The following is a 19,474-nucleotide window of genomic DNA, read 5'->3' on the forward strand; positions in this document are numbered from 1 at the left end:
CCCAGGAATTACATTAGTGGATTGTGATGCAAACCGGGAATGTGGATCAAGGCTTGTGAGGTCTCACTTTCAGAGCAGTATTTGGGCTTTAAGCCCATTTTTGGGGTGATCATCATCCCATTGGGACCACTTTTCCTCAGGGTTTTGCTGAGCTCTTGGTTGGCCTTCGAGCAGGATCCCAGTGCTGGGCTCAGCAGAGCAAAACTGCTGGAGTGGTGACCCAGGGAGGTCAAGCCACAAAGTCTCGTTAATATTTAGGTGATTCTGCTGCAGAGCTGCATTAATTACCCACCTGAGATGAATTAATTACCCACCTGAGATGCATTAATTACCTGTCCAAGCAGCCTGGGCACAGAGGAGAGGAAAGGTCTGTGGGGAAAAGCAGGGCAGAAAGTGTCAGGGCTGGGTCTGGGGACTCTGGGTCACAGCCCCAGACCCACCCTGGCCCCCCGTCTTCCTGCAACACCCATGGGTACATATAATCCATCAATCTATACATTTCCAGTCCATCAGTCTATGCATTTCTATAACTCTATAACTCATTCTATATGTGTCTAATAAGGTCTCATAACAAGGAGAATACTCTGAACCTTGCACCTCCAGCCATGAGTTTCACCCCAAGAGCTGATGTGCCCCAACATCTGCCCCTTCCTCTTCAAACCAGTGCTTCCCACTTATTTTATAGAGGGGGTTTTAAGACACCTTTTTTGGGTTCTGCCTGGGAATGGACACAGAGAAGAGAAGGCTCTGGAGAGATCTTAGAGCCCCTTCCAGTGCCTAAAGGGGCTCCAGGAGAGCTGGAGAGGGACTTGGGACAAGGCCTGGAGGGACAGGACACAGGGAATGGCTTCCCACTGCCAGAGGGCAGGGATGGATGGGATAATGGGAAGGAATTCCTGGCTGTGAGGGTGGGGAGGCCCTGGCACAGGTTGTCCAGAGAAGCTGTGGCTGCCCCTGGATCCCTGTAAGTGTCCATGGTCAGGTTGGACATTGGGGCTTGGAGCAGCCTGGGATGGTGGAAGGTGTCCCTGCCCATGGCAGGGGGTGGAACAATGTGATATTTAAGATCCCTTCCAAAGTAAACATTCTGGGATTCTGTTGTTACACATACACAAATATATATATACATACATACATACATATATACACACACACATAAAATACATGCATACCAGATATACATAAAATTACATACATATATATATATATAAATACACACACACACATATATGTATAAAACCACATATACATACCTAGACATACAGAGATACACATTTATACACACACCCCATTAGAACCCCAAATCACCCTGCGGGTCCCAGGGCCCCCCCCGCCCCTTCCCACCCGAGGGGACCCCACACGCAGGAGGTGCCACCAGAGGGCACCGCGCCCCCATTTTTGGGCGCCGCTTCCCAGAATGCAGCGAGCAGGGCCGGGGGCTCCGCGGGTTCCGCACGCCGGGCTGCGGCCGCAGGGACAGCGCGGAGCTCCGCGGGGCAGCGCAGCCCCTCCGCCAGGTAAGCGCTGCGCTCCCCGGGACACTTCGGGCGGCAGGATATGATTTAATTTAATTTCATTTTATGTTATGCTATGTTATTGGATTTATTTTCTGTTATTTTTTAATTTTTAGTTTATTGGTTTAGCTTTTATTCTCATTATTTTTTTTCCCCCCATTTATTTTAATATTTCATTTCTTTATTTTATTCTACTTTATAATCACTCCCCGCCGCACAGGAGGGATACCCCGGACTCAGCTCGGGAGCAGCACCAGCCCCTCCCGGGATGGTTCCCGGTTGGAGGGGACCCATCCTCCTCCTCCTCCTCCTTTCCCCTCCCTATCCCGGGCTGGAGATGCCCCTGGGGCTTGGCATGTCCCTGGGGCTGGGGGTTTTTCCAGTGGGATGAACCCTGGCTGAGCTGGCAGCTGCTTTCTTGGGGGAGGTGGGGTGGGTGGGTTTTCATCCAGGTCCCCAAAGTTCGGGGAAACTCGTGTCGGTGGCCCTGGGGTGGCACCGGCTCCTCTCCTGCTGCGCCGGGATGGTGCAACATAAATTAGGTTTCATGTGACGGCTGCGTTGAAACAGCGGGCGGGGGTTCCTCTGCCCCCGGTGAAAGTTGTGTTCGAGTTTGGCAATTTGGGCCATGGGGAATGCAAGAAAAATTGGAGGCTTTGGAAGGGCTTCTGTGCCACAGGGAGAAATCCCTGCAGGGAGGGAGAGCCGGGAATGGTCGGAGAGGAGGCGAGCGGCCCCCGAGAGCAAAGGAATGGCTTTGGCTTTCCTTAAAGAGGCATCTCGGCAGCCCCGGTGTAGTGGTGCCTCTCATCGTTCAGCTATGGCTGCGTTAACTCCGTGTCTGGGATGTGAACCAGGAGAGTGTGGGCAGAGCAAAAGGACTTGGAGAAGTCAGGATGCTCTGGTCTCGGTAACTTGCTCGGGTCCCCCTTGGTGTCCTGGATCTGGGTGCTCAGGACTCACCATCTCTCTCGAATTGTTTTTTGAGTTGGTTAAAAACCTGGTTTGCACAAAAGCCCCCAGCCAGAGCAGCATTAAAGAAATTTTTCCTAAGCCAGGGAGGGAAGTTGGACCCGGGCTAAAGCAAATAAACTTGTATTTCATCATGCTGGAAGCTGGGTTTCTTTGTGTTCCACTCTGGTCTGGGCAGTCTGGGCTCCCTACAGCCACAGATGTTTCCCCGTCCAACCTGCACCTTCAAACGTGTCTCAGTGGCCGAGCGAAGAAACTTCTGCTCCTTCGTGCAAACCTCGCTCCCTGCAGAGGCTGCTCTGTGCTCTGCCTCCCTCGGGCTTTTCTCTGGGCGTCTCTCCCCTCGGTTGCTGCAGGAAGGGGCTTTGCAGGGTTTCTGCTCCAGCTCAGCACCAGGCTGAGATGCTGCAGACGTGGAAAGTGTGAGCATGGCTGACCTGGCAGCGCTGTGCGCCAGCCGGAGCCGTGCGCTCTGCCCGGGGATGCGTGCCGGCTCCGCGGCCAGCGCTGCTCAGCGGGAGGGAAAGGATGCTGCAAAGGAGGACAAACGCCGTTACTTTTATCTCTGGTAAAAGCTAAAGGTGCTGAAGTGTTTCTCTGCCCATCCCCACTGCTGCAGACCTGGCCAGGTCTGGGAGCTGGAGCCCAGCTGTCCCAGTGATCACGGGAATGTGCCTGTCCAAAGCAGGAGCTCAGGGCTCAGGGGATTTCAGGGGTGGAGGTGCTGGTGCATATCATTGATATGAGACTCTAAATGGTCCCAGAGAAACCTTGAGCAAGAGCTTTCTCCCTGCTGGAAGAGCCTGTGCAGCCTCAGGGATGCAGGATGGGTGCAGGAGTGATGAGGAGATGCAGCCCAGTGCCATCAAATACCAGAGATGGGAAAAATGGGGTATTAGCAGGAGAAAAAATAAAAATCAAATGATGTCTTGTGCCCTGATGTGCTCTTTCAAAATAAATAAGGGGGGATGCAAGCCTGTTGATCCCATAGCAATGGGCCTGAGGGGCCCTGTGGCTCCTCTGCAGCACTGCCAGCACAGAATCTGCTGGTGAGACATAAAATCACTGTAGTTCATTACATGTGTTCCATCTTCTTATAAGAAAACAGAGGAAATGTAGGTGCCAATGTCTCAAGTGCACGCGAAATGCTGCTACATCGGGAGAGAGGGAAGATTTTGACACGCTGAACTGGTTCCATCCATTAGTCATAATATTTCCAGCACGCCACACGTGCACTCACATTTTCATATTAATGGTTGCATGGGAAGCAAACTCAGAGGTGATGCAAGGGAACGTGGAGAAATCCAGGTGCGTTTTTCCTCTGCAGAACCCTTTGTTCTCCAAGAGGGACCTCCAGCTTCAGTCCATTTGTGGCTGGCGTAGGTGATGCTTTCATTTCTCTGATACATTTTTGGCCTCTTTATACCAGTCTTCGTGCTTTGGAAGGAGGGAGGATGGAAATGTTGCAATTCCTGCTGAAGAGTTTGACATTTTGTAGCAGATAAAGCCAAATGCAGACAGTTGCTTTGATCTGGCTCCTTTTTGCTGAGTTTAAGGGAAGGCAGGATGGGATTCAGGCTGGAGGTGGAGAAAGAAGGTGGCGCATACACCCCTCATGTCACGGTGACATCCAGCTCTGGTGTTTTCAGCAGACGTACATCTCTGGGAACAGACTCTTTCCAACTGGTTTGGTGCCCAGAAACTTGAATCAGTCGTATCCAGCAAAAATAAGAAGGTGAGGGAACATCTGCTCTCATGTAATTTGGTCTCTGGGGATCCCAAAAAGGATTTTGTGATTGTTGGGTGAGTTGGAATTGAAGGTTCACAACTGCTTCCTCAATTTCTTTTATTTCTCTGTCTCCCTTGGGAATGAGGAAAAGGTTTCCAGTCCCACGCCAGAGTTTGTGTTTATTATATCTCTAGTTGGTCTCTGGTGGGTCCTGGAAGCAGATGCCTGGAAATGGTCAAGCAGAAGCTTTCATGATCCCTGTAGCAGGACCAGGAAAGGTCCTGGTGGCCCTTCAAATGCTTGAGGAGTGATGGGCACTGGTGGCTGTCGGATGGATGTTCACATCTGCTGACTGCTCCCAGCCAGGGATGGCTCTTTCCAGATGTGCCGTTTCTTGGATTTCTTCCCCAAGCATCCACTGGATTTTCCCAGAGAAGAGGTACTGGGATGTCCAGTTGCAGAAGGAGAAGGAGCTGCTCTCTGGGCTGTGTGTCACCTCCCTGCCCTTTCTGTACTCCCTTGGAAAAAACAGAGAGTTTTCTATGGAATGTGGCCCAGGGATGCTTTTTCCTTCAGAATGGGTCTGAACTTGTCCACTTCAGCTGCAAAACCTTCAGCTGCTTGCATGGGCCACTCTTTAAAAACAAAGGCACTTAAAAAACTATTCTTTTCCCAAAAAATAGCTTTGGTGGCTGGGACTGTCACTGAGTTGCATTCCTGGTGGTTAAATGATGGCTTTGTTCCTATTAGTTAATAAGGCAATGATTATGATAGGAAATTAACAGGAAATTGTTAAACTAATTAATTCAATTAATAGGAAATGCTAACAAGCATTTGCCCTTCTCTGGGGCTGCCAGTGGATGATTTCTGTACAAACCTGTGTCAGCTCCAGATGCCAGAGCAGAGGCTTCACTGGGGACCCAGTTTGGACATGTGGCTCCTCAAGGGGACCATTTGCTGGCCAGCCAAGTGGCTGGCGCGGCCAGGGGAGCGTCCAGCTCTCAGTAGGAGCTGGCAGCAAAGCCACACTTGCTTTCAACTCATCTGGCTGGGAGGTGGGAGCGTGTCCTGCTGCCAAATGAGGAGAAACTCCTTATTTCTGAAACACAGCAGAAGGAGGAATCGCTCCCAGCGATGTAGAGGGGCTGGAAGGAGGCAAAAAGGGTGAAGAAAATCACTCCTCCACTCTGATGCATCTCCAGCGTGGCCTTAGGAATGGATCCACCTTCAGATGGAATCGGAATGGTAAAAAATCAGCCGTTCCTGGCTGCCTTGAGTGCCACTGCCCTCATGTGCTGTGGTCCTGTCCCAGACTTCCATTGAGTCCTGGCTCTGGCCTTGGTTTGCCAATCTGAGATTTTTCCAACCAAAAATCAGAAAACTCTGAAAATTTCAAACAAAAGCCCAAGCAATTCTTTCTCTTGCAGCTTTCATTTCACAGTTCACCTTTCTTTCTGGCAGTAATTCCTGCTGGGGCTTCTGGCTTCCTAGAGAAAGGGTAAAAAAAAAAAAGAAAAAAGAAACCAGGCATTTAATAATAGATCAAAAATGAGATTATGCAGTAAGTCAGCCCTCCCCTTCCCAAAATGCAACCAAAGAAATTGCACATCACCTTGAAAAAAGAAAGGAAAACAGTGTAGATCAAACCTGATGTTAAGTATGGATGAGGTATTTATATTTTATTTAATGGCTGTCTGCTGTCCTAGAACAGCCGCCCTCCCCTGATTTTCGGTTTGTGATTAATTAAAGAGTGGAGATGAACTGGGATGGGGAAAATTCACTGGAGCTCCCAATGGGAATGCAGGGGGGCACAGGTTGGCTGCTTGGCACACCTGGAGACAGGCACACCTGGTGGTGGTTGTAGTAGCTCCCAAAAACCAAGAGGCTCAGTGAGAGGCTCCTTGTTGTCCATCTGCAATGACAGTTCTGTCCATGTGTGGTGGAGCAGTGGGGTCACCGAGGGAAGGGAACCCGAGGGGCTTTGTGCCAAATGAGTGGGTGCCAGCAGAAGTGCCGTGATGGAGGGAAGAGGTGATTATTAGTCATGGGTAATTAGTCACCAGCCAGGGCGCCCCGGGAAGCTGGGCAAGCCGCAGCCTGGGCCAGCGCTCAGCCAAGGCTTGACGAGACACGACTTCCCTGGAAAGGAGGCTTAGCCCTGGCGCTGGGCATTGAGGCTGTCAACCCTGGGCCTGTTCTTGTTTGCTGTAAATCATCTGGCTCTTTCAGCTTTTGGGTTTGGTGGGGCCATTGCCACAGGCCAGGTGGGAAGGTGGGAGTTGGAATTGGCATGGTCTTGGTCGCCTCAGCAGCCTGTGGGGCATTTCTCCTCCTGGCTCATCCCAAAGTTCTCCAGAGCCAGCGTGGACGCTGTGTATGCCAAGTGTATGGGCTCCAGTGAGCCAGGCTGGGAGGAGGTGCTAGGGGAAAGCTCTTGCTCTTGGACAGTGTCTCCAGCAGAGCACCTTCAGCCTCACCCTCCTGAGGTCCTGTTTACACCCTTGAGGAATGAAATACCAAGAGGGACATGAGGCATAGAGAGTTGTCTCCCATGTTATCCTTGTCCACCATGGATAACCCAGCCTGGGTCATTCCATGGGGATGAAGACCCACACAAGGCCATGTTGGAGGGGCTTGGAGCAACCTGGTCTAGCGAAAGGTGTCCTTGCCCACAGCAGGGGGTTAAAACAAGATGAACTTTAAGTTCCCTTCTAACACGAGCCACTATAGGATTGTATGATTCTATAACATGCAGCTGCAGGTCTTTTTCTTGCTAAATCACCCACTTTTAAGCACAGAAGGTGTCACAGCCCCTCTTGCTTTGTGAGAAGAGGCTGAGCAGCTATATCCATCGCAGCTGTGGGCAGGAAGAGAACAAGAGCAGCAATCCCGTGCTGGCTCTGGCATGTGGGGCTGTGAATGTTCACCAATGGCTGCCAGAGCACCAGATGAGGCATAAGTTGCTGGAAATCACCATTCCCATCCTCTAAGCACCCTTGAAGGTGTTCATTTATCTTCTTTGCCACCTTTCAACTTTCTACTTGTAGAGCTGGAGGAGAATCTGTTTCATTATCTGCTGGGTTGCTGCTCTTCTTGTTTATTCCCCAGAAGGAAGAAAATTAGATGTGTCAGAGCTGAAACTGAAATAAATCCAGACTTTGGAAACAACCACATGGAGTTAGAATGAGCCTCAACAAGAAAATGTTTGTCTTCCACCTTTTTCTGAGACTGACTGGGAGTAAAGCGCAGGGAGAAGACGAGGCAAGGTTTACTTTCTTTTAATTTCAAATATATTCCGAAAGCGGAGCAGTTGGAATTTCTTTTTTTTCCTTGAAGTTGCTTTGCCAAGTCTGGGTGGAGAAAACCAGCTGAAAGCCTTGCCTTGGTGGATGTGGGATGGAGGCAGGAACACATTTATTTTCTTTATTTACCTATTTTTACCAGTGAGGCCCTGAGGCAAACAGCAAAGCCGTGGCCGTGTTGCCGCCTGCGTGCAGGCAACAAGAGCACTTTTCCCTCCCAATCCCTTTTCCCAGCACCAACAAGATCAGCACCGAAGATACGCAATTGAGTCAGCAATGCAGATGCCATCAAATGTCTGCTTTATTCCAGAGCATGAATCAGAGCAGTGTCAGAGACTCATATCCTGCATCTCCTGATAAGAGTGCAGTTACCTCTGAGGGAAGGAAACATGGTGAAATCCCTTTATCCCACCTCTTGCAAGCATCTATAACTCACTGGTACCAGCAGTGCTTATTTTAATGCAACTTTTGCTGTAGCACGTGCAGACTGTTATTTTTTTTAAATCCCACATCCTGGAGCCAGAAGATATTGTGGGTTTATTTTCTATTTGCATTATGTGTGACCAGCATGTCTATATGCACATGTATACACATATGACTATATAAATATCAGTGTTCTTTGGAGCACAAGCTGTTTGTGTTAAGCCCTGTTAGACCAATAAGAGCAGCGTGTGCCATCAGTCCAGGTGCTGGTTGCTCACTCTACATGTTTTTCCAATGTATCCTATTCTTGGAAAAAAGAGATTAACTTCATTTGACTCTCCAGCCATGCTTTTAACTCCAAAACCATCTTAATTTCCGGGCTTAAACTCTTTCCCTTTCAGTTTGCTGTGGGAATCACATGCAGAAGTGAAACTCTCTATTTCCAGAATTTCTCTGCTTCTCCCTTGCAGGACTTTTCCATGCCCAGCTCTGTGACAGGCCACAGCCAGCTCAGTGACAGTTTCCTGCTGTTGTTCCACGGGGACAGCTTCTGGCTCCCTCTGCAAGGGTTACGTGTGGCCACTGGCTTCTGCCTCACTTGCCTCTTTTCTCCCTTTTCCAGGGCACCAGCTGTGTCCTGTTCCTGCTGCAGTCCCCATTCTGCACTTGGTCTGAAAAGCCTCAGTGGGATGGAAGGAGGCTTGCAGTAGTGCAGTTTATATCCCCTAAAACCAGATACAACAGTGAAATTTTGCTAAAATCTGTCTATATTGCCCACAAGGGACGTGTGGAGCTGTTTAAAAGACATTTTTGCCACTGGTGGTGGTGGTGGTGGTGGTGGAGGCAGAGAAGGACAATTTTCACCTCAGATTCCTCTTTTGAGGGGCTTGTTTGTTCCTTGGGGTTTTTCTACTCCAGAGACTACAGAAGTTGAAGGGATAAAAAGCACTTCTGTGGTTTCCCATCAGTAGATTTGAGGGAAAATTAGTTCAAATCCACCACCTTGAGCTACATCATAAATCTCACTGCAGAAATACGGAGCCTAGACATTAATAATTAGGAGCTTGCACAATAAAGGACTGGAATATTTCACAAATGACACACCATCTTTCGATCCAGCTGATGCTGTGCAGAGATCTGTGTGAAAGTTCTGTGCAGCCAAGGTGCAGAAGTTTTTGCTCCCATTTTTGCCTCTTGAAGAAGAAAATGGGAAGGAAAAATCAGGTTGCATCTCCAAAGTGTTCACTAAAGCTCAAGCACAGGAGTTTGAAGGCTCCCCCTATTAGAAAATGTTTGTATGTGCTGAAAGAAAATGATGCCAATTAATAGTTATCCTTTCCCTCTTCCCACGTCTTGAAATCACTCCAGTTCAGCCAAGCTGCTTCCTATCAAACTTTCACACAAAAAAGAAAGAATCTGCTGGGCTGTGACTGAACATGAGCAATGTCACTCCCCAGGGGTCTGTGTCCCTGAGGTTTGACGACTGCAGGAAAAGGGCTGTGGGCCGTGAGATGACAAATGGAACTCCACAGTTGCTTGTTCATGCTCCAGCAAAGCTTTGTTTTGGGTGTAGATATTTCCCAGCCATGAGGCTGAAATCTCAGCAGCTCTTACATGAATATTCTTCACCTTTTTTCTTGACGCAGTTTGAAGTAATTGGAGGGCTGGTGATATTTTGAACAATTTATCCACCTAGGAAATTATGACCTTGGATTTATTCAATCAAATATTATCGAGATTAAGAGTGAAAATAGCTGAGCTTGTCAGTCACAAGGAATTGTGTTGCAGCCTGGGCTCAAATCCATCACCTGAAAGCAGGAGACTCTGGCAGGATATTCTTTATTCATCAGCAAGAGGCATCAGAGCAAGATCATTTAACTGTAATTCATCAATTTATCAGGCTACTCAATTAAGTGGGGGCTGGAGAGAGGATAAAGGGAATGATTGTCTGTTGTAATGAATCTTTGACCACCTGAGGACTTTTCTTGCTCCTTGCTCTTTTGTGTTTCATGTTGCCTTGAAGGCCTTGTTAAAAGGAAAACATCACAATGGTGGTGAAAAGAGAGGCTTAAAGAATTAAAAGGATTGATGAGATAGAGCTTTTGCTCTACCTGGGTTGTCACTGACCTGGGCCTGACAACCATAATCTGAAGAAATTCTGGAGAATTTCAGGTGGATTTATGGAAGAAAATTACTGAAGTAAAACTTTGGGCAGCCTGGAGTAAAGGGATGAACTTTTAGGTCCATCTTAGCTCTGTTCTTTCTTTGTCTGTGGTGCAACCCCAGTCTAATTGGCGAAGCAGTTTGGGAGTGTGGTGCAGCCTCTGACTCTGCCCTGAGTGGTCCTGTCTGGCTTCAGCTGCCCCAGGACCGTGGCAGTGTCATTCTAGTGCTGGCTGATGCCAAGAAGCTGGGCTGGGGGGTTTCTTTATCAGTGTGGTATTTTAGACATTTGGCAGTTCCCAAGTTCATCCAAATACTGATTTTTCTGCGTGCTTACACCTAAATCTTTAAGTTGTTTTGCTGCTTGGGATCTCTGCTCAGATCCATGACACAATAACCAACATCTGTGTTGTCGTCTTACAAAATGAGCCTCAATCTCACCCAATCACCCCGTATGTTTGTGCCACCCCAACAACTTCTGAACCTGCCAGCCTGTTTCATGCAAGCCTGACAAAGAGACACTGGGCTGAAGGGTAATGAAGGTTGCATAAGTTCATGAAAAACAGGCAGTGAGGCATGAGGGATAGCCCGGGTACTCACAGAGCCTCGGGGAGGGGTGTAGTGCCAGCTTGCGCCAGCTTGTGTGAGTGGATACCAGACAGTGCCCAGGAGGGAGGGAGATCTTCCAGCTGTTCCATGGGATCTATCAACGGGAGCCAGAGCGGGGGCCCTTTGCTGCCCTGGTAGACCTCAGGCCCGTGGATGCCCATCTCTATTTGCAATAAAACTGGTTTTCAGTTTAAATGCAGTGGCGGTTTGGGCAAATGTAGCCCGGAGTGAGGTGTAGCTGCTTGTCTGCTTTCTGCAGAAACACAGCAAAAGGCTTGAGCAAGTCCAAGCTCTCCAGATCAGGAAGCATTTCCTTCTGCCTGGGTTTCTCACATGTCCTGTTGTTTTCTTTCAACAAAAGCAAGAGAAAGGGAGAATTCGTTTGAATTTGATGCTAAAATACCTTCAAGAAGATGAAGCAGAAGGAACTGTTAGAAAGAGGGATAGGTGGAGATTAAAAACACTTTCTTTCTCTCGTTGTCCCTTGCACACACATTATACATATACGTAGCCTGATCTTGTGCTCTGCAGGAAAATAAATTGTAAAGGAGACAATACAAATCAAGGTGAAAGGGGAAAAAAAAGAGGATGAGTCAGGTCTGCTCTGCTTATCTGAACCAAGGGGGAGCCTGCCTGGTGCTCCTGACAGGTTTTTTCAGGAAAGATAAAGCATTGGGTTGATGACAGGTTATGAGATAGACTTCGAGGGCTATGAAAATTGCTGGTAGGTACTTGAATGGCTCTGACTGCACAGAGTGAATTGGAGTTGAGTCGCAACAATTTCCTAAAGCTGTGCAGATTAACATAAAAATACCAAGGAAGTCCAATCTTTGAATTTTTATCTGCTTCAGCTCTAGAGTCAAATAGGGGCATTACAGAAGTGCCATCATTGAATTGATTGTCACTGCAGCTTTTGTGAAGGCTGCATCTGGGTTTATTGATAATGTTGTTGAGGTGCTTAGAAACACAAGTGTGTTGGGTTTATTTTCCCTTTAGCAACTTATTCTTGTTTCTGGCGTTTTGTTAAGATATTTTTTAGTTCTGGTCTCCCCTGGAGATCTCCACTGAGCTGAGCATTGGTAACAGAGATGCTCTGTGCATCTTTTCTCCAAGAGTTTGCCATAAAGCTGAATCTGTTTGTAAATTTTAAAGTAATTTTATTTGCTGGAGGAAAAACTGAGATGAAGAAGAGAATCTAGGAATTGTGATTTACCAGCCTTCTAGTGAGGAGGCTTTGCTAGGTGTTTTTTTTTTTCTTGGTTAAACCACATCAGCTGAAGTGCAAGTTTAGTGGCCAAAACTTCCTGTTGATCTCCATTGTACCATCACTTCACCCATTTTGCTTCCTCTGCTGCTCCCTGCCTGCACAGAGAAGATATAAAATCAGTTTCACACACATTAGAGAAGTACCTTTATATGTGAAGTTTCAGGATTGGGGACAAGTGTTTTAGGTGGTAGATGTGTCCTGCTGTCACGGAAACACAAGGGAAATTCCTCCTACTGAAGGGGCTGTGTCACTGGGAGCCTTGAATTTCAGCCTTGTGCTCCTCTGGTTTAAAAAATTGCTTTTTAGGAGCTGTGGCCAATGACTTCACCATTTTGCCTTTGTTCTCATCTTTATAAACAGTTCCTGCACCTAAGGAGGTGGTTGTGAGAATTAGTCATTGGGTTTAGAGCTCTTTGAAGATGGCAAGTGGTGTATAACAGTTCAGTGTTTATTAATGCCATGGCTTAATATGATGAGAATGTTTCACAGCTGAGCTCAGCCACGCCGGGATGGAGCCCAGCAAGTTGCAGTGGGCTTTGCTTCACTGATGTCTCCCAGGTGTGCCAGCTGTGCCACCGCCTTACCTGGCCCATCACACCTAACCCGTGGGCTGCAGCAGGGAGCCTTCCCTCTCCACACTCCCCCAGCAGGTTCTGCTTCCGCTGGCCTCCTGCCACAGCACACGCCAAGTTTAAATCTGGTTCTGTGTTTTTGGCTTTGTTCCTTTGAAATGTTTTCAATTTTCTTGGCTTCAGCTGATCCCAGTGGCATCTTTTTATGATGCACTTTATTCTACTGCTTCTAGTGCAATTACACTCCTAAAGTTCAGCCTATTTTTAATTACCAAAAAAAAAAAAAAGGCAGAGCATAGTATTGTTCTGTCATTGGTGGGAGAAAGGGAGGATTTTTCTTCTTCTTTAAATTTGATTGAATTTAAATCTTGACATACGTAGTGGTTTTAGTGAAACTTTGCTGTAATTGGAAGGGCAAATGGTTGTTTGCTCTTGCACTCTTGCGAGCCGATACTGGTATTGATTAAACACAAGCATTGCCATATATTGGAGGATCTCAGAGTGCTTCAGGACTGGTGAATGAAGAAGGCTTGGACAATGTCATTACTTTCTCTCCTTTCCTCTCTGATGAGGAAGCTGAAGCAATTTTGTAAGGCTGGTACTGAGGTAATGTTTGCTGGGGACAATTGCTGATCTGCAGCAGTGGATGTGCAGAGCTGGGTCAAACCCTGCCCACACCAGCTGGAGTGATCCCCATGTTTATTCTCCAGTTTGCTCCTCTCGCTGATCTCTGTCTGGCTGCACTTGCACCAGGAGAAGCTTTGCTGCCTGTGGCCAGTGGGATTTCAGAGTTCGGTGGTGGTGTCAGCCTGTTTCTGCAGTTCCTGTGTGGGCATGGATTTATGGGGAGGGAGAGGAGGGATGGGAGGAGGACAGTGGCTGTGCTTGGGTTGTGTGAGTGCCCTCTCCTTCACAGGTGGGTGAAAGAAAATGATTTAATTTAATTCAAATTTAATGAAGTTGTTTTTGCCACTTTTCATTTTACTTGTGCATCAGCTCTTCTTTTGCATGAGAATAGAAATCAATTTTGTTTCAAGTTCTGGAAACCTGAAGACATGCTGAATAGATAGAAATTTGTTCTATTTATAGGTTGCAGAATTTCTTTGTACAATAAAGCAGTTTGTTTTAATTTAAGCTATGCATTCAGCACATTTAGCTTAATTTTATTTAACTATGAGTTTGATATGTCTTTTTCATTGTTTTTTAAATTTGTGACATAAACCGTAAGTACAACGAAAAAGTCAGACTAGTCATTAAGAAACTTCATTTACCATTTTTAACATCAAATGTGTCGACTTGCATGGTTTATTAATTTTTACAGATGCCCAACTGTAAAAATAGGACAGCTTTGCAGTTCAGGCAAAGGCCTGGTTTATGGAGAAATATGCCTTTGTTGTTCTCCACCAGCAAAAACCAGCCTTTCATTAAGGAAAAAAAAAAACAAACAAAAAAATGCAAAGCAAGAGAGTTTAAATCAATCAGAATTGAAGTATTTTGCTCCTGTTTTGCATCAATAAATCCTGTATTAAAGGCAGAAAAGGCAGGATGGTTGAAAAAGGATTGGCAGGCAAGTTAGCAATAGTGTTCCTCATGGACTGGTCCCAAGCCTGGTCTTAATCAAGGTACTGACTAATGATAGAGCAGAAGTTAATGGGATTTGGAGGTGTCATCAAAAGAGGAAAAACAGGAGATCCTAGGAGAAGAATGACTGACTATAGGACTATTTGTCTGTAAGCAAATGTGAGTTCTTATAATGCAAACTCTGATAGAAAGCTGGGGGTTCTGTGTGGGAATTGGAATGTATTAATCAACCACAGGATAATTCTGATGTCTTGATGATAAAGATACATTCTGGGATCACATTTGTCAACTGAATTATTCCCACTGGTGACAAGGAAATGCAAATGCCACTGCAACAGGTTTTAGTGAGGCATTGCTTGAAATGCATTCTGCATTCCTTGTCCACAGGAGAAAGATTGATTCCAGCTGGAAAAGGTGCAGGGGAGGGCATCTGCTAGAAATGATCTGGATAGCAGGGAATCTGGTTCCCAAAATGATTAAAGGAAGCTGGATGGTCAGGTGGTGACAAAAAAAAGGCAGAGAAAAATTAGATTCTTTCTCGATAAATACACTGGTGTAAATACCAGAGAGGGAGAAGAGTAATTGAAGTTAAATGACAATTCTGGCACAAGAACAAAATACTCTGAAAAAGTTTAGTCTGGAAAAGAGCAGAACAGCTTCAAACCAAGGGAGGTGCTGGAAAAGCCTTCTAATGGGAGTTGTGTAAAGGGCTAAAAACCTGATTACTGTGAAGATGGAGCCTGATAAATGTATTAATGGGATTATGCAATGTGGTTGGCTTCAGTATTAAGGGATCAGACTCTGGATTTCCTGTCCCACGCTTTTGCAAATACACTTAAGGATCTTGCAGGTAACAAACAAAAAAGGAAGGTTTACATTTTAAGAAATATTTTCATTATGATTCAGGTTGGAGTGGGTTGCTCTGTTTGTAATGCACTAATAACTGAACTGGGTGAACTGTGGAAAGGAGGAAGTACCTTCTGAGCTGGGAAAAAGCAGCAGCTGCCACCTGCTTCCTTATTTTAGTGGTTGGCTTTGGCAGCAGGGCTGTGCTGCTTAGATATCTATTTTTTAAAATTTAAAGCCTTTTGTACAGTAAAGTTAGGCCTTGAAATAGATTGTGCTCAAAATGCTGACAATTATTTATTGTAATTTATCATTGGTAAAATGCTTTTTAAAAAACCTGCAGCACTTAAGCCATGCAAGTGTTTATTATCGATCCCGGCATTCTCGTTATCGATCCCCGTTTTCCCCATTTACAAACAGTCCCCAGATTTCTGGTTGCTTTGCTAGAATCCCAATAAATAAGACAAAGTGCTTTTTTATCGGAAGGCCATGGTTATTTTATCAAAGATGAGTGCCAGGCTATTTTAGCACGGTGTAACTTTGATTTAATGGGCACTTTGTGCTCAGTATTTCCATGCTTTTTATGTTTTGATTCAGCCTCAGTTCTCCAGCCTTGTCTGTCATTGAGAGCTGAACCTTCCCCATCCTCCATCCTTAAGCAAGGATATTCTGCCTGGAGGTCTCCATGATTCCAGAGGGACACTGGAAGTAGGGGATGACTGTGGTTACAGGACAACTTCAGGTGCACTTTCAAACGTGGCTGTGGGATGTCAGAGCTCACCCTCCCTTCACCCCCACACTCTCTTCACTCAACAGCAGCATCTCTGTTCAGACAGGGGGCTTGACCCTGACTATCTCCAATCTCCAGCGTGTTCTCCTCGCTTCCTACTTGTGCTTCTTATTCACATTCTCTATTCAGGATGCAAAGGCAGATGGTTTCTCTTTTTTGGTTTCAAGGTCTTAGTGGAGCCTTTCAGCCATTCAGCCTCTCAAACTAGTTCGCTTAATTACCTCAACTTTTTGAAACTGAAAACCTTCCAGACCTGCTTTTATTTTGCTTAAACTGAGTTAATTTGTGGCAAATAGGCTTGAATTGAGTGATCACAAGCAGCTTTTATTACAGCATCCTCACTATTTGCCAGAAGTCTCCTGCAGAATCACCTCTCATTTGCTCAGAGCCTGTTTTGTTCAGAGGTCTGTTGGCTCTTACATCCCGGATTTACAGGGCTCCACTGTTGGTATTTGTTCTTCCTTCTAGACCTGGAATTTAAGACTCCCTTATCAGCCAGCTCCTCAGAGTATTTCTTTTTCTCTCTAGTCATTTTTAAAAGCTCTCTGCACACATCCAAACTCAACGGTGGGGTCTCCAGCGGACCTCCAGCACAGTCCCAGCAGACAGCCTTTTACAGCCTTTTCCCAAAGTGACTCTAATCCAGAAAGATCGTTTTATGCCTGCTATCGCTTTGGATTTTTAGCAGACACAGATGATTCACTCAGCTCACAGAAAGAACCGTGGAACAATGTCCCAAAAGATTATTTAAATGGAGTTTTGGGAGTGCATTTGGGGTGACCATGGGTAGTGTGCAGGCTCAAGGTCTGAGTTTGGTGGGGGGTTTTGAGGGTGGGTGTTTTCCCCAGCCACCTGCAGACGTGTTTCCCAGCTGCCTTTAGCACATGATGATGATAATTTCTAACAGATTGTTTTCCTGACAAGGAAGAATTATCCCTGCTTTACATTGTGGGAGCTGAACCCAGAGACAAATGGAACAGCTGGCTTAAACACACAGGTCTGCGTGAGCAGAGTCTGCGCTCCCCCAGTCTTTTCAAGCATGCTCAGCAATCTGGCAGCTTGTCAAGGACCCTCAAATTTTGTGGACTCGAGGGTGAGCTGAAGAGCTGGAGCATCACAGCCTTGAGTCTGGTAGCCTGGTGCAACAAAGCACACGCTGAAAACTATGCTTTTGTACTTTACCCAACTGCTTGGTTTGCAGTCACTTTTAATTTAAGTTTAGACAGTGCTGAGTGCTTAATTAAAAAAAAAGTGCTTTTGGTAGGCCAGAGTGTAATGCCCGAGCTGTGCCACAGTTTAAATATGTAGGTGTTTGGGGATTATGTTATAGACAAGCAAAATGATTGTTTCTTTTTAACTTCTGTTTAAATAAAGTTCAAATTATGGAATATTTAGTAGAGCAGAATAAGCTGATGCCTGCCAGCTTTTTCATACCAGTGGTTACCAGATGTGTCTGTATTTAGTATCCCACCATCTGTTCCAGGGTGGAGTTTGGGGCTAGTCTGGGTATTTGGATGTGTCTTCTTCCTTGGGTATCTCTGGAAAACTTCAAAGCATCTGTGTTGAGATGAAGGGGAAGCATGGTTAGCTGTAATACTCCAGGAATTCAAGGGAATTTTCCAGAAATGCAGCTAATTCCTTAGTGCAGCAGGGCTTGGAAGGAGAAGGAGCCTTGAGGAAAGAGGCAGTGCTGGTATTTTGTGCTGTTACTCAGCCATTGCCAAGACCCAGTTGGAGTTTTGCTTGGCTGTCCCCAGGCTGGGCTGCTGCTTCCTGCTTTGGATTCTGTCTTTCTTAGGAGTCCATGAAATTTCCAGGGGTATTGCAATATGGAAGTCTCTTAATGGGATTTAAAATATTATTTCTGTAGATAAATTCTATTTAGATATGTTTTAGATCATTTCTTTTGATGCTGGATCGGTGTAGAATTACTGCGAGCTGTTACAGAACAAGGGGAAGGAAACTCCCTCTACCTTCACCCACTTATGCCATGTCCAGCTCCACCAAAGCCAGGAGTGGCCCATCACACTGAAATTCATTTCTGGTCATTTTGGGGATGGGGAAAACCATATTTTGGTCAACAAACTACTTGTGAAAAATACTTACCTAGTGCTGGTAACAGCTTTTGGTTGTAGTGATCTGGAACATACTGGGGAGGAGGGAAAGCTACACTTGTCTCTATCCATCCAGTATCTCTCCATTTCTTTGTCACCACTGTCCTCATCCCTCAGAACTTACATAGGTGTTGCTGAAATAGGAAAATTAGCCTTTTAGAAAGGTTTTTGTGAAGAAAAGAACATAGAATGGTTATGAATGGTTTTATAAACAAAACATTGTGGTTTTGGGCTTGGAATGAGAGGATCTTTAACGTCCCTTCCAACCGAAACCACTCTGTGATTCTATGATAATACAGTCATTTAATTAATTTATCTAGAATGTTTGTCCCTAATCAAACATGTGGCAGTGCAATTCGATGTACTCAGAGTGTGATCCATAATATTCCACCCCAAACAAAAACTTCTACTCCATTTCTTGCCCAATGATTTTTCTTTTACAAAGCCAGGTAAAATAAAAACAGCAAGTGTGCCCTCATTAGCAAGGGAACAGGCGTTTATTTTCCTCATCCCATTTAAGCACCAGGCAGTGTCCTCCAGCATCTTTCCAAAAGCTTCCACTACTTTTATAAGCTTATTTTCTTTTGCCACCAGGAACTGGTTCCTCTGTGCAGGATGCTGACAGTTCATTGTGTTTGCTCTTTGGATCCCAGCTGGGGCTGCACCGGGTCCAAAGCAGAATTAGGATTTGGGAGGAAAAAGCCTTTATGTCTCTGTGTCCCTTCCTTTTCCTTTCCTAGGCCAGATATTGCCCCTGGGTGATTAATTTCACGTTCCAGCCCTTTCCATGCTTTATGGCCAGCAGTGGGGTGTATTGTTACAATACTCCTTGTGCCCATGGGGTCTTCAAAGGGTTTTATTTAACTGTACTGAGATGCCTTCACTTACCCCTGAAATGCAGCTACTTAAGCTGTGAAGCCTGGCAGCTGCTCTAACAGCAGGAGCACGACCAGGCCACTGCTTTTATGTCATAAAGTAAGGGAAGAAAAAAAATTTCCATATCCATTAAAAAACTGCAGGGAAAATGTAAATTGTCAGAATATAATTACCTAAGCTGGAGTTTGGCCAGCGTTCCAGATTAACATTTCCTCTCGTGAAGCCATGGGATACCTGATGGCCAAAAGCAGTCGGAGTCTCAGCAGGATTAAAAACTGAGCTTTGCTGTGTAGTTGTTCCATAGTGGCTGAGAGATGTAGATAATCTATTTAGCACCTACAGCACCCTGGGGCTAAAAAGTGGCTGAATCCTATGAAATCCAATAGAAGTGTCTGAGGTTAAGAGTGCGGTCTGAAAACATTCCACGAAACTTGTAAAATCCGTGGATGGTCCAACCTTGGTACTGTCTCCTGTGGAAGGGAGGACAAAGAGATTAAAAAAGATGTACCAGAAGGATTGCAGCGGGGAAAAGATGGAAGCCCAGGGTCCTCCCTGCCATTGTTGTTCCGTGTTTTTCTGAGGTTTATTTCAGGCCATGGAAGCGTGCCACAGAAATGTGCATTAGCTGGCTCTGAAACTCCTTAATACCTGCTTGCAATGACTCAATGTAATTTAGAGCAGGTTGGAGACACCAGGATGCAATACATGTTTAGGAG

The 19,474-nt window shown here is 46.0% G+C and overlaps 1 protein-coding gene across 1 annotated transcript in view; it reads left to right on the forward strand.

The window, feature by feature from the left end:
* Positions 1-1,435: 1,435 nt before the first annotated feature.
* Positions 1,436-19,474, forward strand: part of EXTL3 (exostosin like glycosyltransferase 3) — a 137,432-nt gene continuing 119,393 nt past the window's right edge. The window contains exon 1 of the mRNA XM_042032752.1: positions 1,436-1,517. The gene's annotated coding sequence lies outside the window, so the exon portion shown is untranslated. The remainder of the gene's footprint in view (positions 1,518-19,474) is intronic.

Source organism: Corvus kubaryi, unplaced genomic scaffold, assembly GCF_017639235.1.
Source record: "Corvus kubaryi isolate FWS band 111438036 unplaced genomic scaffold, C.kubaryi_AGA036_p1.0 37354, whole genome shotgun sequence".
In the NCBI taxonomy this organism is placed as follows: Eukaryota; Metazoa; Chordata; class Aves; order Passeriformes; family Corvidae; genus Corvus; species Corvus kubaryi.